This window comes from Saccoglossus kowalevskii, chromosome 21 (assembly GCF_978046115.1).
Source record: "Saccoglossus kowalevskii chromosome 21, keSacKowa6.1, whole genome shotgun sequence".
In the NCBI taxonomy this organism is placed as follows: domain Eukaryota; kingdom Metazoa; phylum Hemichordata; class Enteropneusta; family Harrimaniidae; genus Saccoglossus; species Saccoglossus kowalevskii.
This window is the reverse complement of record NC_140661.1, coordinates 2,119,960-2,129,484: the sequence shown is the minus strand read 5'-3', so window position 1 is coordinate 2,129,484 and position 9,525 is coordinate 2,119,960. Positions and strand designations below refer to the sequence as shown.

Sequence of the window (9,525 nt, the reverse complement as noted above, 5' to 3'; positions counted from 1 at the left end):
GGCAAATTACGGCAAAGTAGTGGCAAAGTACGGCAAACTAGTGGCAAAGTACGGCAAAGTAGTGGCAAAGTACGGCAAAGAAGTGACAAAGTACGGCAAAGTAGTGGCAAATTACGGCAAAGTAGTGGCAAAGCACGGCAAAGTAGTGGAAAAATACTGCAAAGTAGTGGCAAAGTACGGCAAAGAAGTGACAAAGTACGGCAAAGTAGTGGCAAAGTGCGCAAATTAGTGGCAAAGTACTGTAAAGTAGTGGCAAAGTACGGCAAAGTAGTGGCAAAGTACGGCAAAGTAGTGGCAAAGCACGGCAAAGTAGTGGAAAAATACTGCAAAGTAGTGGCAAAGTACGGCAAAGTAGTGACAAAGTATGGCAACGAAGTGGCAAAGTACTGCAAAGTAGTGACAAAGTATTGCAACGAAGTGACAAAGTACTGCAAAGTACGGCAAAGTCGTGACAAAGTACTGTAAAGTACAGCAATGTACTGGCAAGTATGGCTAAGTAGTGGCAAAGTTCTGCAACGGAGTGGCAAAGTACTGCAAAGTTGTTGCAAAGTAGGGCAAAGTAGTGGCAAAGTACTGCATGGTACGGCAAAGTAGTAGCAAAGTACTGCAAAGTAGTGTCAAAGTACGGCAAAGTAGAGGCAAAGTAGTGGCAAAGTAGTGGCAAAGTACGGCAAAGTAGTGGCAAAGTATTGCAAAATAATGGAAAGTACGGCAAACTAGTGGCAAAAAACTGCAAATTTGTGGCAAAATACTGCAAAGTAATGGAAAAGTACTGCAAAGTAGTGGCAAAGTATTGCAAAGTAGTGGCAAAGTATGGCAAAGTAGTGGCAAAATACGGCAAAGTAGTGGCAAAGTAGTGGCAGAGTACTGCAAAGTAGTGGCAAAGTACTGCAAAGTAGTGGCAAAGTACTGAAAAGCAGTGGCAAAGTACTGCAAAGTTGTGGCAAAGTACTGAAAAGTAATGACAAAGTACTACAAAGTAGTGTCAATGTACGGCAAAGTAGTGGCAAAGTACGGCAAAGTAGTGGCAAAGTAGTGGCAAAGTACTGAAAAGCAGTGGCAAAGTACTGCAAAGTTGTGGCAAAGTACGGCAAAGTAGTGGCAAAGTACTGAAAAGTAATGACAAAGTACTACAAAGTCGTGTCAAAGTACGGCAAAGTAGTGGCAAAGTACGGCAAAGTAGTGGCAAAGTACGGCAAAGTAGTGACAAAGTAAGGCAAAGTAGTGGCCAAGTACTGCAAAGTAGTGACAAGGTACTGGAAATGGTGGCAAAGTACTGAAAAGTAGTGGCAAAGTACGGCAAAGTAGAAGCAAAGTAGTGGCAAATTACGGCAAAGTAGTGGCAAAGTACGGCAAACTAGTGGCAAAGTACGGCAAAGTAGTGGCAAAGTACGGCAAAGAAGTGACAAAGTACGGCAAAGTAGTGGCAAAGAGCGCAAATTAGTGGCAAAGTACTGTAAAGTAGTGGCAAAGTACGGCAAAGTAGTGGCAAAGTACTGCATGGTACGGCAAAGTAGTAGCAAAGTACTGCAAAGTAGTGTCAAAGTACGGCAAAGTAGAGGCAAAGTAGTGGCAAAGTAGTGGCAAAGTACGGCAAAGTAGTGGCAAAGTATTGCAAAATAATGGAAAGTACGGCAAACTAGTGGCAAAAAACTGCAAATTTGTGGCAAAATACTGCAAAGTAATGGAAAAGTACTGCAAAGTAGTGGCAAAGTATTGCAAAGTAGTGGCAAAGTATGGCAAAGTAGTGGCAAAATACGGCAAAGTAGTGGCAAAGTAGTGGCAGAGTACTGCAAAGTAGTGGCAAAGTACTGCAAAGTAGTGGCAAAGTACTGAAAAGCAGAGGCAAAGTACTGCAAAGTTGTGGCAAAGTACTGAAAAGTAATGACAAAGTACTACAAAGTAGTGTCAATGTACGGCAAAGTAGTGGCAAAGTACGGCAAAGTAGTGGCAAAGTACGGCAAAGTAGTGACAAAGTAAGGCAAAGTAGTGGCCAAGTACTTTAAAGTAGTGACAAGGTACTGGAAATGATGGCAAAGTACTGAAAAGTAGTGGCAAAGTACGGCAAAGTAGAAGCAAAGTAGTGGAAAAGTACGGCAAAGTAGTGGCAAAGTACGGCAAAGTAGTGGCAAAGTACGGCAAAGTAGTGGCAAAGTACGGCAAAGTAGTGGCAAAGTACGGCAAAGTAGTGGCAAAGTACGGCAAAGAAGTGACAAAGTACGGCAAAGTAGTGGCAAAGTGCGCAAATTAGTGGCAAAGTACTGCAAAGTAGTGGCAAAGTAGTGGCAAAGTACTGAAAAGCAGTGGCAAAGTACTGCAAAGTTGTGGCAAAGTACGGCAAAGTAGTGGCAAAGTACTGAAAAGTAATGACAAAGTACTACAAAGTAGTGTCAAAGTACGTCAAAGTAGTGGCAAAGTACGGCAAAGTAGTGGCAAAGTACGGCAAAGTAGTGACAAAGTAAGGCAAAGTAGTGGCGAAGTACTGCAAAGTAGTGACACGGTACTGGAAATGGTGGCAAAGTACTGAAAAGTAGTGGCAAAGTACGGCAAAGTAGAAGCAAAGTAGTGGCAAAGTACGGCAAAGTAGTGGCAAAGTAGTGGCAAAGTAGTGGCAAAGTACGGCAAAGTAGTGGCAAAGTACGGCAAAGAAGTGACAAAGTACGGCAAAGTAGTGGCAAAGTGCGCAAATTAGTGGCAAAGTACTGTAAAGTAGTGGCAAAGTACGGCAAAGTAGTGGCAAAGTACGGCAAAGTAGTGGCAAAGCACGGCAAAGTAGTGGAAAAATACTGCAAAGTCGTGGCAAAGACGGCAAAGTAGTGACAAAGTATGGCAACGAAGTGGCAAAGTACTGCAAAGTAGTGACAAAGTATTGCAACGAAGTGACAAAGTACTGCAAAGTACGGCAATGTCGTGACAAAGTACTGTAAAGTACAGCAATGTACTGGCAAGTATGGCTAAGTAGTGGCAAAGTTCTGCAACGGAGTGGCAAAGTACTGCAAAGTTGTTGCAAAGTAGGGCAAAGTAGTGGCAAAGTACAGCATGGTACGGCAAAGTAGTGGCAAAGTATTGCAAAATTATGGAAAGTACGGCAAACTAGTGGCAAAATACTGCAAATTTGTGGCAAAATACTGCAAAGTAATGGAAAAGTACTGCAAAGTAGTGGCAAAGTATTGCAAAGTAGTGGCAAAGTATGGCAAAGTAGTGGCAAAATACGGCAAAGCAGTGGCAAAGTAGTGGCAAAGTATTGCAAAGTACTGAAAAGCAGTTGCAAAGTACTGCAAAGTTGTGGCAAAGTACTGAAAAGTAATGACAAAGTACTACAAAGTAGTGTCAAAGTACGGCAAAGTAGTGGCAAAGTACGGCAAAGTAGTGACAAAGTACGGCAAAGTAGTGACAAAGTAAGGCAAAGTAGTGGCCAAGTACTGCAAAGTAGTGACAAGGTACTGGAAATGGTGGCAAAGTACTGAAAAGTAGTGGCAAAGTACGGCAAAGTAGAAGCAAAGTAGTGAAAAAGTACGGCAAAGTAGTGGCAAAGTACGGCAATGTAGTGGCAAAGTACGGCAAAGTAGTGGCAGAGCACGGCAAAGTAGTGGCAAAGTACTGCAAAATAATGGCAAAGTACGGCAAACTAGTGTCAAAGTAGGGCAAAGTAGTGGCAAAGTACTGCAAAGTACGGCAAAGTAGTGGCAAAGTACGGCAAAGTAGTGGCAAAGTAATGTAAAGTACTGCAAAGTAGTGGCAAAGTACTGAAAAGTAGTGGCAAAGTACGGCAAATAGTGACAAGGTACTGGAAATGGTGGCAAAGTACTGAAAAGTAGTGACAAAGTACGGCAAAGTAGAAGCAAAGTAGTGGAAAAGTACGGCAAAGTAGTGGCAAAGTACGGCAAAGTAGTGGCAAAGTACGGCAAAGTAGTGGCAAAGTACGGCAAAGAAGTGACAAAGTACGGCAAAGTAGTGGCAAAGTGCGCAAATTAGTGGCAAAGTACTGTAAAGTAGTGGCAAAGTACGGCAAAGTAGTGGCATAGAATGGCAAAGTAGTGGCAAAGTACTGAAAAGCAGTGGCAAAGTACTGCAAAGTTGTGGCAAAGTACGGCAAAGTAGTGGCAAAGTACTGAAAAGTAGTGACAAAATACGACAAAGTAGTGTCAAAGTACTGAGAACTAGTGGCAAAATACGGCAAAGTAGTGGCAAAGTAGTGGCAGATTACTGCAAAGTAGTGGCAAAGTACTGCAAAGTAGTGGCATAGAATGGCAAAGTCGTGGCAAAGTACTGGAAAGCAGTGGCAAAGTACTGCAAAGTTGTGGCAAAGTACGGCAAAGTAGTGGCAAAGTACTGAAAAGTAGTGACAAAATACTACAAAGTAGTGTCAAAGTACTGAGAACTAGTGGCAAAATACGGCAAAGTAGTGGCAAAATACGGCAAAGTAGTGGCCAAAAACTGAAAAGTAGTGACAAAGTACGTCAAAGTAGTGTCAAAGTACTGAGAACTAGTGGCAAAGTACGGCAAAGTAGTGGCAAAGTACGGCAAAGTAGTGACAAAGTACGGCAAAGTAGTGGCAAAGTGCGCAAATTAGTGGCAAAGTACTGAAAAATAGTTGCAAAATACGGCAAAGTAGTGGAAAAGTACTGCAAAGTATTGGCAAAGTACGGCAAAGTAGTGACAAAGTAGGGCAAAGTAGTGGCAAAGTACTGCAAAGTACGGCAAAGTAGTGGCAAAGTACGGCAAAGTAGTGGAAAAGTACTGCAAAGTAGTGGCAAAGTACCCCAAAGTAGTGGCAAAGTACTGCAAAGTACTGGCAAAGTACGGCAAAGTAGTGACAAAGTACTGAAAAGTAGTGGCAATGTAGGCCAAAGTAGTGGCAGAGCACGGCAAAGTAGTGGCAAAGTACTGCAAAATAATGGCAAAGTACGGCAAACTAGTGTCAAAGTAGGGCAAAGTAGTGGCAAAGTACTGCAAAGTACGGCAAAGTAGTGGCAAAGTACGGCAAAGTAGTGGCAAAATAATGTAAATTACTGCAAAGTAGTGGCAAAGTACTGAAAAGTAGTGGCAAAGTACGGCAAATAGTGACAAAGTACTGCAAAGTTGTGCCAAAGTACTGCAAAGTACGGCAAAAAAATGGCAAAGTACTGAAAAGTAGTGGCAAAGTACGCCAAAGCAGTGGCAAAGTACGGCAAAGTAGTGGCGAAGTACTGCAAAATAGTGGCAAAGTACTTCAAATTAGTGGCAAATTACTGCAAATGGTGGCAAAATACTGAAAAGTGGTGGCAAAGTACTGCAAAGTAGTGGCAAAGTACTGAAAAGTAGTGGCAAAGTACGGCAAAGTAGAGGCAAAGTATGGCAAAGGAGTGGCAAAGCACGGCAAAGTAGTGACAAAGTACGGCAAAGTAGTGGCAAAGTACGGCAAAGTAGTGGCAAAGTACTGCATGGTACGGCAAAGTAGTAGCAAAGTACTGCAAAGTAGTGTCAAAGTACGGCAAAGTAGAGGCAAAGTAGTGGCAAAGTAGTGGCAAAGTACGGCAAAGTAGTGGCAAAGTATTGCAAAATAATGGAAAGTACGGCAAACTAGTGGCAAAATACTGCAAATTTGTGGCAAAATACTGCAAAGTAATGGAAAAGTACTGCAAAGTAGTGGCAAAGTATTGCAAAGTAGTGGCAAAGTATGGCAAAGTAGTGGCAAAATACGGCAAAGTAGTGGCAAAGTAGTGGCAAAGTATTGCAAAGTAGTGGCAAAGTAGTGGCAAAGTACTGAAAAGCAGTTGTAAAGTACTGCAAAGTTGTGGCAAAGTACTGAAAAGTAATGACAAAGTACTACAAAGTAGTGTCAAAGTACGGCAAAGTAGTGGCAAAGTACGGCAAAGTAGTGGCAAAGTACGGCAAAGTAGTGACAAAGTAAGGCAAAGTAGTGGCCAAGTACTGCAAAGTAGTGACAAGGTACTGGAAATGGTGGCAAAGTACTGAAAAGTAGTGGCAAAGTACGGCAAAGTAGAAGCAAAGTAGTGGAAAAGTACGGCAAAGTAGTGGCAAAGTACGGCAATGTAGTGGCAAAGTACGGCAAAGTAGTGGCAGAGCACGGCAAAGTAGTGGCAAAGTACTGCAAAATAATGGCAAAGTACGGCAAACTAGTGTCAAAGTAGGGCAAAGTAGTGGCAAAGTACTGCAAAGTACGGCAAAGTAGTGGCAAAGTACGGCAAAGTAATGGCAAAGTACTGCTAAGTACGGCAAAGTAGTGGCAAAGTAGGGCAAAGTATTGGCAACGTACGGCAAAGTAGTGGCAAAGTATGGCAAAGTAGTGGCAAAGTACGTCAAAGTAGTGGCAAAGTAATGTAAAGTACTGCAAAGTAGTGGCAAAGTACTGAAAAGTAGTGGCAAAGTAGGCCAAAGTAGTGGCAGAGCACGGCAAAGTAGTGGCAGAGCATGGCAAAGTAGTGGCAAAGTACTGCAAAATAATGGCAAAGTACGGCAAACTAGTGTCAAAGTAATGTAAAGTACTGCAAAATAGTGGCAAAGTACTGAAAAGTAGTGGCAAAGTAGGCCAAAGTAGTGGCAGAGCACGGCAAAGTAGTGGCAAAGTACCACAAAGTAGTGGCAAAGTACTGCAAAGTAGTGTCAAAGTACTGCCAAGTAATGGCAAAGTACTGCTAAGTACGGCAAAGTAGTGGCAAAGTAGGGCAAAGTATTTGCAACGAAAGGCAAAGTTGTGGCAAAGTATGGCAAAGTAGTGGCAAAGTACTGAAAAATAGTTGCAAAATACGGCAAAGTAGTGGAAAAGTACTGCAATGTATTGGCAAAGTACGGCAAAGTAGTGACCAATCTGATTAAAATCTGATGTAGTGTACGGGCTTTAATTATTTTGGCTATAAACTTATTTTAATTTTTTTTTATTACTTTTGTTATTAATGCCCTTTTATTTTATTATTTTACTTTGATTTTGATTTTTTTTTAATTCCGCCCTACCTACATCTGATCCGACGCCTATGCAAGTCCCGTTCAAATCTCGCGTAAGTAACAGCCAATCACAGTCCCCCTTTTATACAGGCTGTCGGTTGCTTACTTTTCAGTGTAGCGACACTCTACGGGCAATCTTTCTGTACATTATATTGTGCCCACTTGGATGAACCATTAGTAGAAAATTGCTAGTATATTTTTATTTGCAAAAGAAATTCCACAGCATTTTACAATTGTTGTCATTACATTGAATATTTTTTTCACTTCCAACAAATGTGTGCACTTCCAGATACATCTTCGCCAGCCAAGGTTCGTTCCGTCAATCATCGCTTCAATTTTACATCACTGAGCATAATTATCTCGAATGGAAGCAAAAAAATAAGTAAATCATAATAATTAGAACACTGTAAACAGCTATAGTAAACAATGCAAACTGATTTTAAATTGTATAACGGTCACCGCCCCACGGCATCGACGCAAAAAATTGGAGCAAAAAAATATTTCCTGATCAATTGCGATGTGTTCCAATAAAAAATATTTTATTCCAGTCCAAATCAGCTCAATTAACTTAATAAAGAGTTATTGTATAATGTACAAAATGTTGATACAATTTGATGAATATTTACAGCTACGGCTTCAATACCGTAGACGATGTTGGCCCGATCGTCAACAAAACATCACCCGTCTCCAGGGCAGGCGACTGGAAAAAAACACTCGTGTTCGGTCGAAACGGTGGAAACAAAATCGTCACTCCCAGAATAACTATGCAAAATAACGATCTAAAGTCGAACCATTCGAGCCACAATATTAACATAAAAATCACTTTCGTTGCATTTGACAATGACTTAAATAAACTTACCGAAAAACCGTGTTATTCTCGGTCGCTAACGTCGGTATAATCCGCCATTTTATTTGAGTGTGTTTGCCACCCGACTCCGCCCGGTGACATCATCATGTGCGCTATAGAAGGAGGTCTGTGATTCGTTGACTAAAATCGTCGATAGTGGGTCTCGTTGAAATCTCGTTACATAGGCATCGGGTCAGATGTAGGTAGGGCGGAATTAAAAAAATCACAAAATCAAAATCAAAGTAAAATAATAAAATAAAAGGGCATTAATAACAAAAGTAATAAAAAATAAAATTAAAATAAGTTTATAGGCAAAATAATTAAAACCCGTACACTACATCAGATTTTAATCAGATTGAGTAGTGACAAAGTAGGGCAAAGTAGTGGCAAAGTACTGCAAAGTACGGCAAAGTAGTGGCAAAATACGGCAAAGTAGTGGCAAAGTAATGTAAAGTACAGCAAAGTAGTGGCAAAGTACTGAAAAGTAGTGGCAAAGTACGGCAAATAGTGACAAATTACAGCAAAGTTGTGCCAAAGTACTGCAAAGTACGGCAAAAAAATGGCAAAGTACTGAAAAGTAGTGGCAAAGTACGCCAAAGCAGTGGCAAAGTACGGCAAAGTAGTGGCGAAGTACTGCCAAATAGTGGCAAAGTACTGCAAATTAGTGGCAAATTACTGCAAATGGTGGCAAAATACTGAAAAGTGGTGGCAAAGTACTACAAAGTAGTGGCAAAGTACGGCAAAGTAGTGACAAAGTACGGCAAAGTAGTGGCAAAGTACGCAAAATTGTGGCAAAGTTCGGCAAAGTAGTGGCAAAGTACGGCAAAGTACTGCAAAGTACGGCAAAGTTTTAGCAAAGTACTGCAAAGTAGAGGCAAATTACGGCAAAGTAGTTGCAAATTACAGCAAAGTAGTGGCAAAGTACTGCACAGAACGGCAAAGTACTGAAAAGTAGTGGCAAAGTGCGCCAAAGTAGTGGCAGAGCACGGCAAAGTAGTGGTAAAGTACTGCAAAATAATGGCAAAGTACGGCAAACTAGTGTCAAAGTACTGCAAAGCAGTGGAAAAGTACTGCAAAGTAGTGGCAAAGTACCCCAAAGTAGTGGCAAAGTACTGCCAAGTAATGGCAAAGTACTGCTAAGTACGGCAAAGTAGTGGCAAAGTAGGGCAAAGTATTGGCAACGTACGGCAAAGTAGTGGCAAAGTATGGCAAAGTAGTGGCAAAGTACTGAAAAATAGTTGCAAAATACGGCAAAGTAGTGGAAAAGCACTGCAAAGTATTGGCAAAGTACGGCAAAGTAGTGACAAAGTAGGGCAAAGTAGTGGCAAAGTACTGCAAAGTACGGCAAAGTAGTGGCAAAGTACGGCAAAGTAGTGGCAAAGTAATGTAAAGTACTGCAAAGTAGTAGCAAAGTACTGAAAAGTAGTGGCAAAGTACGGCAAATAGTGACAAATTACTGCAAAGTTGTGCCAAAGTACTGCAAAGTACGGCAAAAAAATGGCAAAGTACTGAAAAGTAGTGGCAAAGTACGCCAAAGCAGTGGCAAAGTACGGCAAAGTAGTTGCGAAGTACTGCCAAATAGTGGCAAAGTACTGCAAATTAGTGGCAAATTACTGCAAATGGTGGCAAAATACTGAAAAGTGATGGCAAAGTACTACAAAGTAGTGGCAAAGTACGGCAAAGTAGTGACAAAGTACGGCAAAGTAGTGGCAAAGTACGCAAAATTGTGGCAA

General features: G+C 41.4%; 1 long non-coding RNA gene across 1 annotated transcript; it reads right to left on the bottom strand.

Annotated features, from left to right (window-relative positions):
- Positions 1 to 7,130: 7,130 nt before the first annotated feature.
- LOC146729521 (uncharacterized) lies at positions 7,131 to 8,090 on the bottom strand. The gene is made up of 2 exons (XR_014928040.1): positions 7,805 to 8,090; positions 7,131 to 7,304 (listed from the first exon to the last, which is right to left on the bottom strand). It is a non-coding gene; the product is annotated as an uncharacterized LOC146729521 (long non-coding RNA).
- Between the last annotated feature and the right edge of the window lie 1,435 nt (positions 8,091 to 9,525).